The sequence below is a fragment of the Xiphophorus maculatus genome, chromosome 21 (genome assembly GCF_002775205.1).
Source record: "Xiphophorus maculatus strain JP 163 A chromosome 21, X_maculatus-5.0-male, whole genome shotgun sequence".
NCBI lineage: Eukaryota > Metazoa > Chordata > Actinopteri > Cyprinodontiformes > Poeciliidae > Xiphophorus > Xiphophorus maculatus.
In genome coordinates this window covers 1,880,292-1,900,984 of record NC_036463.1, presented here as the reverse complement: position 1 = coordinate 1,900,984, position 20,693 = coordinate 1,880,292, and the positions used below count along the sequence as shown (strand labels likewise).

Genomic DNA, 20,693 nt, shown 5'->3' with positions numbered 1-20,693 from the left:
AAACATTCAGAGGAATAGAGGGAAATAAGGGTTTTTTCTACTGATTCTGAAGCAATAAAGTCAAAGCAACCTGTGAAAATGAAATCATTTTATAAGTAAAATGTTCAAGATGAAGAGTTTTGTTAATGTGTAACGCAAAATTACCATTTACTGACTCTTAAAACTGACCTTTGTATTTGTCTTTGATTGTAGCTTGTTTTAAAATCAATACGTTTTAGCCAATCGTACTGATTAGCATAGCTACTTGCAGAGTTTTGCAAAAAAAAATTGCAGAGTTTTTAAAAATAAAGTTTCAAAACACTTTATTTTTAAAAAGGTTTGTCACAAAAGTAATAATTTAGGTTTTACATTTGAATGAGCAAACCTAATTTTTCTAGACATAAAACAACAAACATGACCAACTAGAAGTTGAAGCAAATTTGATTTTTTCCTTGTGGAGGAAGATAAAGAGACAGAATCCGGAGTATTTCAGAAAACAGCTGGGAAACGCATTTAGATCAGCTTTTAGAGGCTTTTCTGCTTCCTGCGTTTGAATTGTTCCAGCAGTGTGGTGCCGTCTGAGTGGATCTCATCCTTCCTGTTTTGTTTTTCCTGCAGCTAAACTCGGCTTTGGCTCAGCAGCAGGACGTCAGGTCTCGCTGATGATGATGTTGTTCAAACAGAGACTGCAAAAACAAACCAACCAACGCAAATCGAGTCTGGTCATTTCGACCTCACAAACACACTGCAGAAGAAATTATGTTTTTGAACATCTGCTACCTGGAAACACTGGGCTCATATTGTTCCATTTGTTGAAAACTAAAGCATCTTCCTCTGTAGATACTAAGAGAGGCTGTTACTCAGGGATGTAATTAAACCTTTTGATTTCCAACATGCAGGTGTTCCTGATTGATAGACTGTCATTATTTGTGTGTAGCTGCAGCATCATTAGTATTCTAACAAGGCTAAAACACAATTAGTGCCGAGACAAAGCATCAATAATTACATTTCTAAGTAATTACCTTGGACTTGTTATCAGTTTAGTTTGTGACTCCTCATTTGGAGCTGAGTGACTCAGGAGTTTGCCGGTTTTCTCGTTTGTGAGATGAGTGAGGATGAGGAGCAGAAATTCATCCTGAAATCAGGCGAAAGGCAGGAAGGATTCCCCACTGCGGCAACACAAACAGTCTGCTGCACCGTGTCTCTAAGTCAATATTGTGCTTTTTAAAATTTCAATTAGGGAAAAAACTAATTTGTGTTCATGTTATGACTATTGTTTTCAGTTTAACCCAATTATGATGGTACAATTTTGGATTTTGGTCACATAAAAATAATTCTGGTGTTTGACTTTTGTTCACATTATTGAACAGAAGCTTTAAAATCTGCTGAATTATGTGAAAACTTTTAACTAACTGAACAGATGGATGGATGAATGGATGGATGGATGAACTGATAAATGGATGGATGAACTAATTGATAAATAGGTCATGTTTAATTGAATAGATATAATTTTTATACAACAGAAAAGACGACCAACTCCAGTAACTAAAATATTTTCCCATATCAGATCTTAAAAATAACCAGAAGTCCATATTTTCCAGACATCATGATGAATATTTTCATTAATGATCCAGCAGTTTTAGTCGTTTTAGACGCTAAATAAATATTCATGTAAATATTCTGTATTATTTGTTCCTGCTGCTGGACGTTATTCCGTCTCCCGTTGAGCAGGAAACTCATTTCCTCCAGCAGCCTGTAAACGAGGAGGCGATGCTGCATCTTGTGAGCCGCCAGAGAATAACTCTGAATTGATTATTTGAGAATGAACCAAGCAGCTGTTCATGGACGCTTACAGGCTGCAGAGATCTCCATTATCCCTGGAGCTGCACTCCTTAATCTGCTGCGCTGATCCACTGAAGGACGTGGATGGAAACAATCAGCTCAGAAATTTCATTTACAGGTTCTAGTCTCTGCTGCATCTCCTGATGTTTAACATGTAAATACACCGATAGGTTTGCTAATGTTTTATGACTTTAACAGACTGATGGAGTTTTAAATTACTGGAGAAACATTATTTTTTTTAAATTGTCTCACATTAAACTACACTTGCAAAGCTGTTCAAACTCTAAAGAGAAAAAGTTTTAGTACTTTTTGGTATATTTTGTTTCAACAGACCAGAAATAGTGAACTGCCTTCATTAATATCCATTTTTATCATTAATTTATTATTAATTTCAAAACACAGACACAGTTTTGATTGCATTTCCGTTAAAAACACAAAATAAAAAGTAAAGACGCACTACAACTAAGAGTTTAAGCACAAAATCCAAGTGTGGTAACACAAAACAACTTCATCTATAATCTTATTCATGTTTTATTGTAGTGCTGCCAATCAATTAAAACATTTAATCAGATTAAATACTTTTTACTTTCACTCGAGTAAACAAAAGTTGAAGTAATGCTACTTTTATGTGAGTACAGTTTGAGGTTCAGAAGAATCTATCTGAAGAAACGTCTCCACTTTTAAAGTCTGAATGTGTCTGATTAAAATATTCTGTGGTCAGAGGATAAAACTGATGGCCTCTGACATTTTGCATGAAAAGCACTTTAAAAAGTAATTCAGGTGGGAGGTTGAAGGGTAAATGGATGGGTCTGTTCTTTTGTTCTGGTTCTACTTTCAAAAAATCATCCCACCATCTCTGCTGCTGCCTTAAATTTCATAAAATCACCCAAATTATTCACCGCAGGACCACGTACGGGGAAAGAAAATGGTCCAAAATGAGCTCAAATTATAATTATTGGAGACTTTTCAGTGAAAATTGATCCACGTGTAGGTGACCAATCCGACTTATTTTTGGTTGATTGATGCCATTACTTTTTTGGAGTGTTATAAATGTGACAGGACCAACTCTGAGGGCTGGTGCTGCTTAAAACTATTGGAACAAAATGATAATCAACACATCTGAGTAACATCAAACACAAACAGTCGGCACTCTGACGAGGCAGAACTTACTGACTTTCAGCTCACAAACAAACTCCAAACATGTCCTGCTTTCCGTGCAGCTTCTGCAAAGTTAATGGCATCTCATCTAGAGATAAAAGCTGCAAATGGCACAGGCAGACGTCAACGCTGCTTCAGCTCCATAATTAGCTTTAATAGAGGCCAATTTCTTTTATTTTTCAGAGGTTATTCTGTGCCATTGTTGCTTTGATTCCCACCGTTAGCAACAGTCCGCCTCAAAGAAATTTGCGCGTGAATCACAGAGCGGGAACGGCAAAAAACACGGCAAGTTATGCAGACACATGTTTAAAGAGCAGAGTTCGTACGGCTGAATTTAAATTAAGTAGCTTGATTTCTGTACAAAGTGCTTAATATTCAAACTGCAAAAGTTTGTAATAAAGTGCAATCAACAGTTTGATTAAAAGCTGGAATGTGGAAAACATTATTTACGACTAAAACCAGGTAAAAGACACAGACACATTTTCTCCTCCTGTCTAAAGTTAAATCACTTTCTGTGTTTTAGGTCAATTAAAATCACCAAATTTATTTCTATTTACTAAATGCCAGCAAAACACAAAACTAACTTAAAAGTAACTTTCAGTAGAATGTGAGTTTGTTTTAAGTCAATAATTACTTAATATTTATGAAAAAGTTCTAGTTCCAATGGCAGATTATTTATAAGGAAAAAAATCTCGTTATAAGTGAAATAATCTGCCAGAGGAACTTGTACTTTTATATTAATACTAGCAAATTATCCACTTAACACAAACTCCTATTTGTTATAAGTTAGTTTTGTTTTGTTTCTACTGTACAAAGAAATCTGCACTTGAAACTCGTCCAAAATACTTGGCAGGATTTTATGATTTAGCAGTGAGAAAACTTAGCGAGAAATTTTTTATTTTTTGTAACATTTTTTGCAAACTGTTTAGCATTTAACAATATTTGTTTGGGTTGATTCAGTATAATTAATAGTTATTATTCCTCATACCTAAATGACTTATTGATTTGGTATTTGAAAGAAAAGTTTGCTTATATTTTAAACATTAAACAAAGTTACTGAAATAGTTTTTACTTTTAAATTAGTGTTTTAGTTGTACCATTATTAGACATTATTAATCACAGCAATAAATTATATAATAGTAAATTGAAACTGTCTTTTTTTTAGTTCAGCACCACTTCATTTTTATCAAAATGGTGTTGGAAAAGTTTGAAAACTTACCTTGAAAATGCTTGAAAAGTGCTTGAATTGGGAAAATGTCTGAACCCTGAAAGAGTAGCAGAAGAAAATCATGTTAGAGGGTTTTTGAAAATTAAATTTTGAGCCTGTGTGAGACATTTTTAACATTATTGATAAATTAAACTCAGAGTTGTGCACACACTTCTTGTTTTTGAAGATCTTTGCAGTGGTTGGTCAAACCAGACATTCGTCAGTGGAAAAAGAAAAGTCTGAAGAAAAGTACTATAATACCAAATTAAACTTCTGGAATGAATGTAAATGTAAAAGTGAAGATAATAAACACGGAGTCAGGACGGTGTTATTTCATCATACGAAGCGGTAAAGAGAAAATTCATGGCGTCATTTTGGTCGTTACGTAACTCCAGTTCACAGATTGTGGATAAAAAGCCTGAACAATGACAGGTCAACAATCTGCGGCAGTGTAATGACACGGCACTTACTTCTGAGTGCTGCTTGGAGAAACAATCTTTAATGCTGGAGAAGATGATCACATTATCGCTCTAAACGAAGCAATTAAAGGCAGTTCACAGCTTTTAAGGAAGTTTCTTTTTGGTGTTGATTTAAAGGAATGTTATGAGAGTCTCCTGTGTTACTTTTTATTAAAAATAGTCTGAAATGGACTTAAAAGGAAGAAATAAGTTTGTTTTCCTGCTTCACCTTTTAGACCAACTTCCATCAGTTTCAGGTTTATAAGTCGTTACACCAATCAGTGCGATTGGTTGAGTCACTGATAAAAGCTGTTGGTTCTGTAAGACGTTTGAACCGTTTGTTCGGTTCTTAAACTACCTGGAACAACGGTTTGCTCTGGAGGTGATGGAAACATGAACTTTCTCCGGTTAAAAAATAGGAGCTTACATTTTTCTAACATAAATACAAACTCAACAAACATCAGTAACACAAACTGAAGGAATGGCCTTCTCTCATCTTATGCTAAATTGTTTTCCAGGCTGGATTTTTTACTTTTCAAACTCCAAAATTTCCATGTTTTAATTTTCTTTTTCTTTCCTTTTTATTAGAAAAGTAATCTAAACATTTCTGAGTTTCTTTTCTTAAAATTCTTTCACTTTTCAAACTCAGAAATAGTAGAAAGTTCAGTTCAGTTCAGTTGAGGAGGTAAAGATGAACAAACCTCGGTCTCGGTTCGGTTGTAGTGAACTTTGGGGCGCTTCAAATGCATATGTGAACGCCAAGCGGACCTGAGACCGCTCCAAAAGCAGGAAGTGGAGCAGCTGTAGTAGGTAGAAAAAAGAAAAGAACATTTCTGCCAAGAAAACTCAGGAATTTTTAAATGAATCTCAGAAATTTTCAAGAAAAAACAAGAAAATTTCAGTTCTTAGTGAGGTGTTCTGGGCACGTCCCACTGGGAGGAGGCCCAGGACACGCTGGAGGTCTCCTGGCTGGACTGGGAACGCCTCCACATTCAGCCTCCTGGTTTTACTAGGGAATAAAATAAAAATAACTGCACACGTTATGTTAGAAACACAGAACTACAATAACCCTGATAGGCCGCTGTAGATCTTTCTATGCCACTTCAGGATACAGGAAAACTGAATTCTTCTAGCAGTTTATTACTTTGTTGCATGGTGTTAATATTGCTTTTGTCCATTTCTGCGTTTTCTGGTATTATATTACTTTGTCCATTATTAAAAATCAATCTGATATTTTGTTGCTGGTCAGCCTATCAGGTCATATTCTTCAGAAAACAAACTAAAGGCAACAACATCTGAGAACAAATAAATAATTTTTGAATTTTTGTGCTGAGGGTAAACTGGTATTTGAGGGACAAAGTGACCAAATAACACGGAAACATTCACCGGCTATTAACTGAACGCGTCTTTGCCTCCATGCTGGTCTCTCATTAGAACCTTCCCCATCATATAAGTCAGTAATTTGTTGGATGAGAAAAATGTGTCTGCAATGATAATTTCTCCATCCTGGACTCTATGGATGCCATTAACTGGTAATATTTCTTAATAAGACCTGACCTCGTTTGGCAACGATGCAGAGAAATAAGAACACAAGATGACTCAGCTTCACGTTTGTTACCTTTTTATACAGATTTATATGTACTCTGAATTTAAAAAACAACTTTCTTTGCATAGAATTCCATTGTTATTTCCACAAGGACGTCCAGAGGGGACAATCTGGGCCGTTTCTCAATATGCCTTCTTGTCTGTACTTGTGTTCTTGTGGAAGGTCAGCGACAGCAGCCCAAGTACTGATCCAACTCTGAGTACGCATCCAGGCAAGGATGCTCAAAGTACCAGGATGTGTTCTTGCTCCGCCCACTTCATCAAGGATGCATCGTTTAAAACAATAAAAAGGCAACTTTTTTTTTTTTAAGTAGTTTTACCAAACAAAGTTGTTAAAATGTTCAACTGAAATAAAGACTTTGCTCTTATTAAATTTCGCTTTTATGTTCACTTTAATTCAAGGTCTGAGTGGAACAATGTTTTTGCTCTATTAGTCTAAAACAATAACTTGATTTCAATAAACATAAACATGCATTTTATGTGACAATTTCCATCTTTATGGAATATGAATAAGAGCCTGTAGTTTGCAGTCCAAAGCAGGAAAAGATTGAGAAATTTTTAACATTTTATTTCCTTTCTTTAGTCTCCTGCAATGTCAGATATTGTGACTGTTTTACTATGACGGTTTAAAGCTTTATTTACTCGTGACGGTGGCCAGTGCAGCCAGTGCGGGTTGCCGTGGCAACGGTTTGCATTCGAAAAAGGTCAGAAGTCCTGAAATATCAGGAATCTAAATGTAAAGAGCAAAAGCTCTTTACAAGGTATTCTATTTGCACATACACACACACACACACGCACACACACACACCCCGGTGCACACACGCCAGTACAAACCCACACACACCCCCACACAGACCACCCCACACACACACACACACACACACCCACACACACCCACACACGCACATGTAAAGAAAAGAAGCAGAACTCCTGGGTGCCTTTTGGGTCGGTGTGAGAACAGCGTGAGATTAGAAGAAACTCCTTCAGTCACTTGTGATTCAGATTTTGATAAAACGTTTGAGAGAAGCTTTTACAAAGAGTGCTTTAAAAAAAAAAGAAACATTAATGGATCTTTATTCAAACTAACTCGGCTTTTACTTTGGTTCTGTGGTTGGCGACGTCTTTTAAAAACCAGATTTCAGAAAGAAGGAGAGCAAAAGTGATGCAGAGTGTTCTTCCAGTTCCTTGGAACCAAGTGGTTCAAAAAAATCATCTTTAATTTAATTAAAATTTAATTTGAATGTATTTATTACTCAAATGATGATGTGTTCACAGATTAAGTATTCAAATATTTGTAATATAATTTCATAAGATGCTGTTTTGTATTGGAGTGCTCGTAATATTATTTAAATAAATTTCTGAGTTTGAAAAAAAAAAAAGAAAATTCCAGACAAATATTTAGAAATGTAAAAAAAGAAAAATATTTCGATTTTCAAGACTTGACTCTTAAAGCTCTGACGGTTTAAAACTCAGAAATTAGCATGTTTTATGTAGAAAATTTCAGTTTTTTCTTACCGATTTTTGACTTTTCAAACTCCAAAGTTTCTTTTGTTTCTTTTCTAGAAAATTTCTGAGAGTAAGCTAAAAATTTCTGAGTAATTTTTTTCTTAAAAATTTTTTACTTTTCAAACTCAGATCTCAAAATTTCAGAGTTTCTTTTTAGCATAATCTGACTTTTCAAACTCCAAAATTTTCACATTTTTTCCTCAGAATTTTTTGAGAATCTCAAAATTTCAGACTTCTTGGTGGAAATGTACTCCTATTTTCACTCTAAAATGCCCCTAGCACATCTTTGGCACCATGCAGCGAAGACAGAACATTATGATGTATAAAATCCATGATCATCACTGAGGCTCTGTGAAGCAGCAGGGAAAAGGGAATCTTGATATTCAGGCCAAGCATGAACAAACTTTATCTTTAGTGGATCGCTGCTTTTGACAATCCAGAAACATCTTTACATCTTTTCAGTTTAATTTGGCTTCTTATGAAACTGTTTCCTTTTATTCAACGCTTTAAATCAAATCCTCTAATCACAGGGATGTGAGAGCTCAGCTCAGCTAACCCAGTTAAAGACAGAATAAACATCCAGACTATTTTTGAATTATCGGCTTTGCTTTCAGGGTTTTCGGGCAGGTCGGCCCCCACTTTGGTTTCTTGTGCAGGGAGGTGGAAGTGGTGAGCAGCTGCAGGAGGAGGGGAAGCTGCAGGACAATTTGCTGCATAACAAAAGTTCAATCAAAGTCTCATCAATTTGAGTCGCATTCATAAACATCTTCATCTCCTCAGAACGTTTCCCATCTCATGCGGCATTTTCTAATTTGAGGTGAGTGACTCAATGAAGACAGACATCATCTGCTTCTCTTCTGCCCGTTCTCAATCAACTCTTCAACCTGTGTTGCCATGGAAACCTGACATGAGCAGCCAGTCAAGGTACCAGGGTAATTCAGCGAGTCGCTGTTGTCACAGCGCGTCCTCCACGGGAACGAACGGACAGATTTTCTGAAGACTTTTCCCCCACAAGGTCGAGTAAAATCCAAGATAATGTGCGTTCACAATCACAAACGTTACAAATCTCAGGCGATTTGTTTTAAAGAGACAGAGAAAAAAGAGCATTTAAATTGCCAAGAAAAACAGACATTCATGGTAAACAGGAGGCAGGAGCAACTGAAAAATTATTATTTTTTAAATAAAAAAAGTCTATGAAATTTTAATTTTACTTGAGTATTTGTATTTCAAACTTTAGCAACTCTTATTCATTTGTTTTCTAGATTTTTCTTCAAATTGCTTGGGCAGTTCTTCCCTTTTTCTATTTTTCCTTTTAGACAGATCAGTTGCTAGATGATGTTTAATTGTGGTAACAAGGTATTTTTTGTAAAACTGGGAGCAGCTGTTTATTATCTCAAAAGAAAAAACCTTAACTGTGAACTCAAATCAGAGTTGAATGGAGAGAAAAGGAGGAAGTTGAAACATCGACATAGAGCTAAAGCAAAAGCAAAAGAGGCGGATTAGCAGCGCTTGCCAACAACCGATGATGCTTTCCAGGACTCCATGTACGCTTTCCCTGCCAGTATCTTGCACCCTGCTGTTATGTGCTGGACTGTCTCAGGGGCCTCCTTGCACAACCTACACCTTGGGTCTTATATATGTAGCCCCTGGTTAAAAACCATGCACTTAAGGCCTGTAATATTTACAAAATATTTACGAGGTTGGTTAAGTAAAAAAAAAAAAGGATAAGTGAGAAATGTGTATTGTTTTTGTACATTTTTAATCTGAGTGATTATATACATGATGGAAAAAACAGAAAGCCAAAACTTTTCTGGAGGTGACTTGTGTATTTACATAAGTGTATTGTTTGATTAATCATCCCATTTGTTTAAAGACTATATTGAATATCCTACCTACGAAAGTAGTTTAGGTTAACGAGGGACAAGTGAACTCAACAGAGAGAAAAGAGAACTGAACAATGGGATCATGGGAAGAAGAAAGGAGAAGAGCGCGAGGGAGAGAAGAAGAAGAAGCTAATGGTGACCGCTGCTAATGTTTGCTGAGGTTGAGATGGGAGAAGGAACTGGATTGTTAGGGTTCGTTCTGCACAAATAATCCTGCACCCGGGCTGTGGGATATCTGCGGAAGAATTCTGCAGTGAAAAGCACGAAGGAAAACTGCGGCTGAATCAAGGAGAACTGCGGCTGATCCGAGGTGGCGAGAGGGACATGGCGACACTGATTTCAGCGCGACGGAGGAGCAGTCCTGCAACTCGGGTGGCGGAGTTTTAAAGGAAGTTGGACTCCCGAAGCATCCTTGACGGAGAGGACGTCGGCTGAGCGAGCAGGTCGGAGTTGGTTCGTTGTTTAAACGGAGAAGAGGATCGTCAAAGCGACATCGATCTCTAGCTTCACCAGGCCTGCAACGAAACCTTAAATCGGTACCGGACAGTGTGTGTGTGTGTGTGTGTGTGTGTGTGTGTGTGTGTGTGTGTGTGTGTGTGTGTGTGTGTGTGTGTGTGTGTGAGAGAGTATGGGCCCATGTGTGATATTGTGATTTTGAACTGTAAATTTTCTGTACATGTATGGAGTTCTATTGGTAACAAAAATTGAATTCCGGTTGTAGTAAAGCAATAGTTAACAGTGAGGGGTTTTCTTAAAAATCACAAAGGTAAAGTGAGTGAAACATAAGGGCCTGAAAGAAAAAGTGCCTTATCGACTTTATTTTGTTTTGGGAAACATTTGTGGTGAGGGAATTGATAACCTTGTTCTATGTTTAAGTTTTTGATTGTTTTGGGGATTTGTGGAGCTAAGGTTTTATTTTTCTTAGGCTCTTATTAAAAGAAACTGTTCAGGTAGCTGGTTGTCTGGAGTAGTTTGTGTTACATCATAGGAGTGGAGGATAATTGGAAGAGTAAGGAATTACACAGTATTGGTAAACCTGCATGGTATCTACCAGAACTATTCGAACCCAAATAGCCACCCCACCAGTGAGTTTAAGTTCTTGTCCCAGTTACCAGCGGACGGAGCAGTGGGGTGCTACATATATATATATATATATATATATATATATATATATATATATATATATATATATATATATATATATAAAATTCCCTTCTCACCCACCGCGGGTGGTTCTTATCCTCTGAGCTCGGGTCCTCTACCAGAGGCCTGGGAGCTTGAGGGTTCTGCGCAGTATCTTGGCTGTGCCAAGGACTGCACATTTCTGGACTGAGATGTCTGATGTTGTTCCTGGGATCTGTTGTAGCCATTGGTCCAGTTTGGGGGTGACTGCCCCGAGGGCCCCGATGACCACAGGCACCACTGTGGTCTTCACCTTCCAGGCCCTCTCCAGTTCCTCCCTGAGGCCCTGGTATTTCTCTAGTTTCTCGTGCTCCTTTTTCCTGATGTTGCAGTCGCTTGGTATTGCTACATCTACCACAACGGCTTTCCTCTGTTGTTTATCAACTACGACAATGTCTGGTTGGTTCGCCATTACCATTTTGTCTGTCTGGATCTGGAAGTCCCACAGGATCTTAGCTCTGGCGTTCTCCGCCACCTTTGGGGTTTTTTCCCACTTTGATCTCGGGGTTTCCAGTCCATATTCTGCACAGATGTTTCTGTACACTATGCCTGCAACTTGGTTATGTCGTTCCATGTACGCTTTCCCTGCCAGTATCTTGCACCCTGCTGTTATGTGCTGGACTGTCTCAGGGGCCTCCTTGTACAACCTACACCTTGGGTCTTGTCTGGTGTGGTAGATCTGGGCCTCTATTGCTCTGGTGTTTAGGGCCTGTTCCTGGGCGGCCAGGATGAGGGCCTCTGTGCTGTCCTTGAGTCCAGCTTTTTCCAGCCATTGGTAGGATTTACTGATATCAGCCACTTGGGTTATTTGCTGGTGGTACATCCCATGTAGGGGCTTGTCCTGCCATGATGGTATCTCTGGCACCTCAACCTCCGTTCCCTGTTGTCTGAGATATTCACTGAGCACATTGTCTGTTGAGGCTTTGTCCCTGATGTATTTATGGATCTTAGTTGTTTCGTCCTGGACTGTGGTTCTCACACTCACTAGTCCTCTGCCTCCTTCCTTGCGGCTCGTGTACAGTCTCAGGGTGCTGGATTTGGGATGGAACCCTCCATGCATTGTTAGTAGTTTTCTAGTCTTAATATCAGTGGCTTTTATCTCCTCCTTTGGCCAGCTAATTATTCCAGCAGGGTATCTGATTACTGGCAGGGCATAGCTGTTTATCGCACGGATTTTGTTCTTGCCATTGAGCTGGCTTCTCAGGACTTGCCTTATTCGTTGGAGGTATTTAGCTGTGGCTCCTCTCCTTGTGACCTCATCGAGGTTGCCATTTGCTTGTGGTATACCTAGGTACTTGTAACTGTCCTCTATGTCTGCTATTGTTCCTTCTGGGAGTGAGACCCCTTCTGTGCGGATGACCTTCCCCCTCTTGGTGATCAGCCGACCACACTTCTCTAGTCCGAATGACATCCCAATGTCCGTGCTGTAGATCCTGGTGGTGTGGATCAGTGAGTCAATGTCTCGCTCACTCTTGGCATACAGCTTGATGTCATCCATGTAGAGAAGGTGACTGATGTTGGCCCATTTTTGAGTCGGTATCCGTAGCCAGTCTTGTTGATAATTTGGCTGAGGGGGTTCAGGCCTATGCAGAACAGTAGCGGGGACAGAGCATCTCCTTGGTATATGCCACATTTGATGGACACTTGTGCAAGTGGTTTGCAGTTGGCTTCAAGGGTGGTTTTCCACAGCCTCATCGAGTTTGCAATGAAGGCTCTCAGAGTCCTGTTGATGTTATACATCTCTAAGCATTCAATGATCCAAGTATGCGGCATTGAGTCATAGGCTTTCTTGTAATCAATCCAAGCCATGCACAGGTTGGTGTGTCGGGTTTTGCAGTCTCGGGCAACTGTGCGGTCTACGAGGAGTTGGTGTTTGGCTCCTCTGCTAATAGCCTATTAGTATATAATATATATATATATATATATATATATATATATATATATATATATATATATATATAATCATCTGAACTTTAAAAGAAGGTTTTCTCTCATAATACAGACAATTTTATTGCCCATCATTGACCTAAAACACATAAGAATTATCTAGTTAATTATTTATTGTCAGACAAAAGAGAAAATGTTATCTTTTCAGATTTTGTAGATTTGGTTTCAACCATAAATTAGGTAAAGCCCACCTTTTTTCCTCATGTACATGTGGTGGACCTTCCTGTCGCCGTATTTCGGTTGGCGGATGCCACAGTTGGACAGCGAGTTGCGGGCGTGATCGGGATTCATGCCAAAGTTGAGGTGGTGACTGGGATGAGTCATGGCCAGCTGAAAGAGAGCGTGAGCAGAAATATTTAGTCTACTTGTCCAAATTAACAAGTTTTCTTTCCAGTATCCAGGAGAAGTTTATCACTTCAGGCAGATCTGAAACCTCAACATTGATCCAGACATTTCAAACATAGAAATTGGTGTGAAACAAAATCAGAAGCTCTCATTTCAGACCAGTTTTTAACATCTCTGTATTTATTTTGTTTTCAATTAAATTCCAAATTACAATTTTTTTTTATTGTTATTTATGCGACAGATCAAAAAGAAAACATTTATTTCTGGTCATCTTACAGTGAAAATTCAAACTCAGTTTCAGTTAATTTTGTCACTACTTATTAAAAAATGAAAAATATGTCTGCATACTATAAAGCAGGGGTCACCAACACGGGGCCCGTGGGCCCCCGGTGGCCCAAGGGACCTTGTCAGTCGCCCGCAGAGCAAGTTCTATAAATAGCCATTGTCATTAGGCAGCATTGCCATAGAAATAATTTAATTTAATGTTTTTACACTGAAGTAATAACATTTGTTTAGTTACATGTGACTTTATCCACAACAATGTAGAAGCACAATTTATGCTGTTATGGGAAGATGTCTTACTTGGCCTCACTAAAAGCTCAACTTGCTGCATTTTACAATGAAGTTAAGTTTTATATCCAGACTATCAAAGACAAAAAATAGCTATTAAAACAATTGAAATCTCTATTGTTTTAAATGAACCCTTAGCTTTTTCTTTTTCTTGAATATATTTATCTGTATTTGCTTTTTCTTGAGGCAGAACAAATGAGGCATAACTCTGTCGTTATACAGTGTGTCTGCGAATAAAGTTAAAAAAAACATCCCCCCCCTCTCCCCCCCCTCACCCAACAGACTTATTGTGGCTTTGATGTCAAACAGTGATGTCACTCATCCTGTCTGTGACATCACAGGCGACTGTCTTTGTATTCTCAGATTCCACAGAGAAATTCATTTGCAGTTTAAGATTTGAAAGAAAAGTTACAATGGAAGGAAAGAGTTTATTGTCGACTCCAAATCTGAGTTTGGAGAAGAAATTCATCAAGCTGCAGGAAGAACAGGCGCAGCTTCAAAGGAAAGTTGAAAAACTCAGGAAAAAACTAGAACAGCTAAATTCTAACAATGCAGACAATTACCAAGCTGAGCAGAATGTTCTTAATAACATCAATGAATTCTACAAGGACAAGATTAGATCATTGAACTCAGACCTGGACAAAGAAAGAGAAAATATCTACAAGCTTAGATGGAAACATGACGCAATCGTAAAGCGAAATGCACAACTGAAACAGACAGAGATTGAATTAAACAAGGATTTTGATAATTTATTAAATGAAAAATCTAAACAACTAAAGTGGCGTCAAACAGAAAACAGAGAGCTTAAGAGAGAAATTGAGGCATTAAAACTAAAGACGGAAAATATACAATCCAGGGTGGCAGAAGAATCCAAGGAGGTCCCCCATATAGAAAACAAAATCCCAGAAGAGACGCCAACATTCCTGCAACGAGTTGGACGTACCTTCGTCCACATGTACCAATCAGGGACGTTAAGATACTGGGTGCCACCCTGGATTTTTTAATTTCTGAAGAGGAACTTTGTAATAACTTTAAGATTTTGCAGTTTGATTTTCTTTTGAGGTATTGAAGTTTTCACTTGCTGTAAGTTATGTTTTCCATTTTCAGTGAGCAGCACCACTGCTTCTTTCTTCTAAGGTTGTTTCACCAGTTTTCTCCTTACAGTGTTCTTGGCATTAACCATTCAGCAGTCATCCTCTAAGGTAACGGCATCTCAACGTGCTTTGCACTCGTGATGCGAGTACAGAAACGAATTTGGTGGTTGGAGTAAACCTGCTACTGTTATGCCTCTAACAAAGGTCATTCCAGGGTTAAGCTATTGAGAAATGAGGCATCAGCAGCACTTCATTATGGAGTCCAACTTTCACATCCTGCAATGTCAGCTTAACTTCTAAAAAGACGCAATGTTGCCTTTAATTTTAAGAATTTTTACACATGGACTACGCTACACAGTCCATGTGTGGCGTAGCCGACACGGAGAGCGAGAAAAAGAGATCCCAATCTGATCGAAAATAACAACGACTATAAGGAATCGGTAGTTTATTTCCCCAGTGTTTTACCTACCATTGGTAAAACAGAAGCCCGAGAGAATCCTGACGGATAAAGTCACAGGAGTCGGACTCACTGACTACTTGACAGACGGGTCAAAGATCGAGAAACTGAAGGGATGTTCACAGTCATCAGTATTCCTCAAATTTAAATTGTGACCCCAAATCTTGTCTTTTGCAGAAAATAAAGTTGTGGGGAGTCATAATGGCGTGGAAGCTGAAAGTAGATAACTTGTCTGCTTTTGTGGCAGGAAAGAGGAACACTGAAAACGCATGTTTGCATTTTTTTTCCTGTATCGTGTTTAGACATTAAGAAAAGAAGACGCTCTATGTGAAAGGAGTAGTACACTAATAAAGCAAACTGGTTGGATTTAGAGTTTATTTTTGATTTGGTGGCCTGGTTGGTGGCTTTGGATTTGATTTTAGAGTGTAGATGTTACAGTATTGTAGAGGAGTAAGGGAGTATTTCAGTTTTTGATGTTGGTTGACCCAATCTTTGTTCAAGATTGTATTTTGACTAGAAAGATGAGATTTTTGGATTAGTGTGAGAATCTGCTAGGTTTTTGTTCAATTGTGGTTTTTGGTTTTGTGAATAAATGGAATTGGTTTTTAGTGCAATGTGAGTAGGTTTTGGTTATGTTACTGTGAAATATTGCATCTGCTACCCGAATATTGAACTGTTAGCATGTGATGATGGTCATGAGGCTGTCATATAGCAACAGTCTTTAAATATGTGTCAAACTCAAAGCCCAGGGGCCAAATCCGGTCCGCCGCAGATTTTAATGTGGCCCAGTTGTGTGCTCTAATATTATTTTATCAATCAAATAAAATCAGATTTTACTTGTTTACTGTCAAGTTACATCAATAAGTCCCTCCAGTTGTTAATGAATTCAGGAAATTTATGTTAAATCAGGAGATCGGCGAATTTTTTCCTGCAAATATTCCACAAAAATGGTCAAAACGTAAAGTTTAAGTCATGCTAACTCCACTGCTTCCCACCTGCAAGTGGCAGTATTTCCTACTTCTACTACATTGCTGCCTCATTAGTCTGTCAAGTTTTCTGTAATTCCACAATCGCAGAAATTCACCTCAAATGAACAGATTCTTACAATTTTTGTGCAAATCTTCCTCAAAAATGGTGGCAGTATTTCTTACTTCTACTACACTGCTGTACTTGAAGTCAAGTTATCGTCTGTAATTGACATGGAGAGTTACAAAAATTACATTTGCCATTATGCAAAAGTACAAATATTGCTAAATTGTTTGCAAATATTTCTAAATTTGTGACATGGATTGTGAAAAACATTACAAAATCAATCCTGAAATCATGGAAGGTCTGATTAATGTGGAAATATGTTCAAAATTATTTAATTTTAAGGACTTATTGAAAGCAGACAGAACGCATAGTCAATGAGTTGGTGTAAGTGTAAACGCAACATTTACACTCGAGTGAAAATGGCTGAAAACAGATGCGTAATAGTACATCTTCGAAAAGCAGACAGGGATCCTCCTGCACAACCAACAAGAAGTGGTTTCTGGATGATAAGTAAACAGCAAAACACTTGTCATTTCCAGCAGCCATTTTGCAGCTGACAAAACATTCTTTAGCTAGCAACCCAAGCCGAGTTAAAGTGGCTGGGCTTTGCTGGGGTTGCTAGGCAACGGCACAGTGCCAATTGAGTGTGTCTTAAAAATTGTGAGGTTTAAAATTGGCTCATTTTCAAGGCACCAAAAGACATGAACTTATTGGCAAAAACTGCTGGGTAGGTTTTTTAAGTGCATTGTTTGTTTTTAGAAGCAACAGAAACACAAATGGAAGAACAAAACGAGCAAAATGTACATTTTGAATCACAGGTCTCCTTTAATAAATTTAAGTGGACTCAGCGAAAGACTCCATTTCTTCACTGGACTACCTGAAAGCTGCCACTTTCCCTCCTAAAGCTTTAAAACGCCCACAGTGACATTTAGCAGAAGGTTAATTACAGGCCAGCTCATTCCTCAGGGTTAAAAACGAGGCCTTTCAACAGCACAACACCGTAAGACTAATCAGGAACCCTGCAGCCTAATGAGCTGATCCCAAACAGCAGAGGTCCCTGAACACATCGTCAGCCCGTCCTGAGGTGTGTCAGGTTAACGCCACAGCGGTCAGCGTGTGGGCGGGCGGCGTGTAGGAAGCTTCTGAGGACATCATCACAACATCTACGTCTTGGTTTTTAAAGAAATAAGAAGCTAAAAACTCTCCCAGCTCACCTAAAAAATCTATTCACCACTCAAGTATACCAGTTATGAATATTTCAAGGTAAACAATCAAAGAAAAAATTCTATTTTCTAACCTATTTAAAGGTAAAATGCTATTTCCTCTGAGTTGCTAAAATTAAAATGTTTTAATTTAGTTGAATTCTTGTTCAACATTTAACAGAAAATAAAACATTTCTTCACTTCTTTCCATTTGATTTCAGTCAAACATTTGTGAAAATGTTAATCTGTTATGGTCTCAGATGAAACTGTACTCATGTGAAAATAGAGCTCCATCTGGTGGATGAGATCAGAACTGCACCGCTCCGTTTCTGTAAATAAACCAACTTTTACAAGTAAATGTAGTTTATTTTTTAAACATGAAGCACATTGAGGTTGTGTTAATTAATTTGAGACACGTTTTAAAAAATATACAAGAAAGATTGAGCTGTTTTCATTCTTCCACCACACTTTTTTAAGTTTACACTTTGTGTTGTTGACATTGGCAGGATTTTAAATATTGCTCTAGTTCCATTGGCAGATAAATTTATTTCTAACAAGATAATTTTCATTTGTTATAAGTAAAACAATCTGCCAATGCAACTAGTATTTTTTTTTGTCAATATTAATACATGATTGACTTAAATTAAGAACCTTTATCTTGTTGAAAGTTTATCTAAAAGTTAGTTTTGTCTTATTTCAAGTGTACTGAGATATTTGCAGTAGAAACTATCAAAAAGTGCTTGGTGAGATTTTGTGTTTTTGCAGTGTGGGACAGAAAAGCTAAAAAAAAAAAAAAAGAATAAATCTGGTACTGTATGCCCTGACTTAGTGTCTTTCCTGGAAATATTTCATACTGGAGCAGCTGAAATGTGAAAAAGCAGAGTTTTTCCACCAACTTATTGATGATGAGTTCACTGGCTTGTTTTCGGTAACAGAATGGCAGCTTCCTGTCTGTTTCCACTTCAGAGTCCTTCTGCAGCATCACTTATTCAGGTGGCATTGAGTGGAGTGGGCTGCTTCCGCACTTATTGCTTTTCCTCCAACAAGATGGCACCGAGGAGGAACTACTTTAGCATCTGCTGCTTTATTATTCCTAAACAGCCTAAAAAGAGTAGAGCTGTGCTGTTTCTACTGAATCTACAGCAGGCGGATGAATCAAAACGTCCATCTGCGATATCAGAAACTCACCACAGTGAATCTGAGATCAGCGCCACGTTTTTACGTCTTCTTCTGCTCTCACTCCGTAAAGCGCCTCATGCAGGATTCATGCCTGCTGTAGACATGAAAAGGAAATCACCTTCTCTTGTCCTGCATCTCGTCAACAACGAACACGTCTATTTTTCATGCTGTCTACATGCGTGCACATCAATCTTAAGCAGGAAAAGCACTTATGGAAATTACAAGATTGCAGGAGATTTCCACAACAGACCGAAAGTGACAGAAACAGATGTTTTTCTCAGTTCATCGTAACTTGGGTAAATAAAAAGAGCTGTTTTCAAGTACAAAGACAGGAAAGGTATTAAATTACTTTCTTAAATTATGAATTAACTACAACTTGCTACGTTTTTTGGAAAAGCAGCAACACCCAGATGTTATTCAGTCAAGAAAGTTATTTAAATAGAGCTGAAAAACCACCGCATCACGCCCCAAACAACAGGTGAGAAACCGATCACTGCACTGCAAAAACACAAAATCTTGCCAAGTATTTTTGTCTAGTTTATAGTGCAAGTCAATCAAATTTTATTTGTATAGCACATTTCAGCATCAAGGCATTTCAAAGTGCTTTACATCATATCAAACACAGAAACACAATGCAACATAGAATCAACTCAGATATCTCAGTACAGTTGAAATATGACAAAATTTTATTTACAAGTAACTTTTCAGCAAGATCAAGAGCTTATTTTACATCAATAATTCCTAAATATTGGTGAAAAAGTTCTAGTTTCACTGGCAGATTATGAAACTTTTGACAAGACATATTTCCCATATTTTAAATTAAATAATCTGCCAGAGAAACTTGTTCTTTTTCATCAATATTAAGGAATTATTGACTTAAAACAAGCTCTTTATCTTGCTGAAAAGTTACTTGTAAATACATTTTGTCTTATTTCAAGTAAATTAAGATATTCATACTGGAAACTAGACTAAAATAATTTTTTGAACTGTGGCGTCTATCAGTTTGGAAATTCCCAACAATGGAAAAATGTATTCCCAGTTGTCACCAGTAGCAGTTAGGATATAAATAAACATGAAATAATATATTTAGCATTGCTTTTTGTATTTATTGTTGTCTGGTATTAAGATTAGTTTGATTTCCTGGAATAAAAAGCAAAAATAGAAGAAACCTGTTTTTAACAGCGCTACCTGTCTGCTGCCACTAGAGGGCAGAAGAGAATCTGTTTGTCTCTGCAGACATGGTTGGTTAGCAGAAAGATTTCCAATAAGTTTGGGCTAATAAAGTGCGAAACAGCCATTCCATCAAGAAAAATGAGAATCTACTGAAGTCGCAACCTGCTAATATCAACACAAATTAAAAAGAAAAATGTGTTTAGTGCAATTTATTAGCAAGAAATTATAAAACTTCTGCACACACACCCACGAGTCACTGTCGGTCGGTTTAAATTAAATATCTGAGCTCGTATTTGTTCCACCATTAGGAGCCCACAAAGCATGTTCTGGTTCTGAGTGGTGTGAGTGTTTCCAACTCCCGAGGGTAATTCAGCATTCAGTATTCATTACACACACACCCCCGCCCCCCCACACACACACACCCACACACACACGCCCGCCTTCAGACAGACACCAACCAACCAGTGCAGCGTTGCTTTTGGTTTGTCTCTGCCTGGTGAAATGTCTCCTGTCCAACATTATTCTGATTTCACCACAAAGGAGGACGGCGGTTTCTCATCAAATCACCCACCCTGCAGAGGGACAAAGTGAAATTCAGATGAGCGTAAATACGTTGTTCAGGCTGCGAGGAACCAAAGCGCCGAGAGATCAGACTAAATCTAAGATCTGAAAGGAGATAAAAACTCTTAAAAACTGAGATTTTTCTTAACTTAAAGTCAAAAAGCTGCACATTACCTAACATATTTAAAATCCTCCTTACCTATTCCGTAAAATCACCGTTTTTAACTGAAAAAGTTGTTTTGGTTCATATTTTACTCTAAATAGATTTTTTTTTTTTTTACAGTATCTACCCAATGTTGAAGCAGTTTATTTT

At 37.9% G+C, this 20,693-nt stretch overlaps 1 protein-coding gene and 1 long non-coding RNA gene across 3 annotated transcripts in view; both read right to left on the bottom strand.

Moving 5' to 3' along the window:
• The window catches only part of LOC111606217, a 44,752-nt gene extending 39,313 nt beyond the window's left edge, over nt 1–5,439 (bottom strand). Inside the window, exons 1-2 of the long non-coding RNA XR_002751966.1 lie at nt 5,346–5,439; nt 4,199–4,244 (exon numbers count right to left, since the gene is read on the bottom strand). This is a non-coding gene — a long non-coding RNA (uncharacterized LOC111606217). The remainder of the gene's footprint in view (nt 1–4,198; nt 4,245–5,345) is intronic.
• Nucleotides 1–20,693, bottom strand: part of LOC111606216 (melanocortin receptor 4-like) — a 71,420-nt gene that overhangs the window by 10,112 nt on the left and 40,615 nt on the right. The window contains exons 3-4 of one of the 2 annotated variants that reach the window (XR_002751965.1): nt 12,959–13,097; nt 5,540–5,653 (exon numbers count right to left, since the gene is read on the bottom strand). The gene's annotated coding sequence lies outside the window, so the exon portion shown is untranslated. Of the gene's footprint in view, nt 1–5,539; nt 5,654–12,958; nt 13,098–20,693 lie in introns of those variants that run through there. The other variant, XM_023326289.1, reaches the window with a different exon arrangement.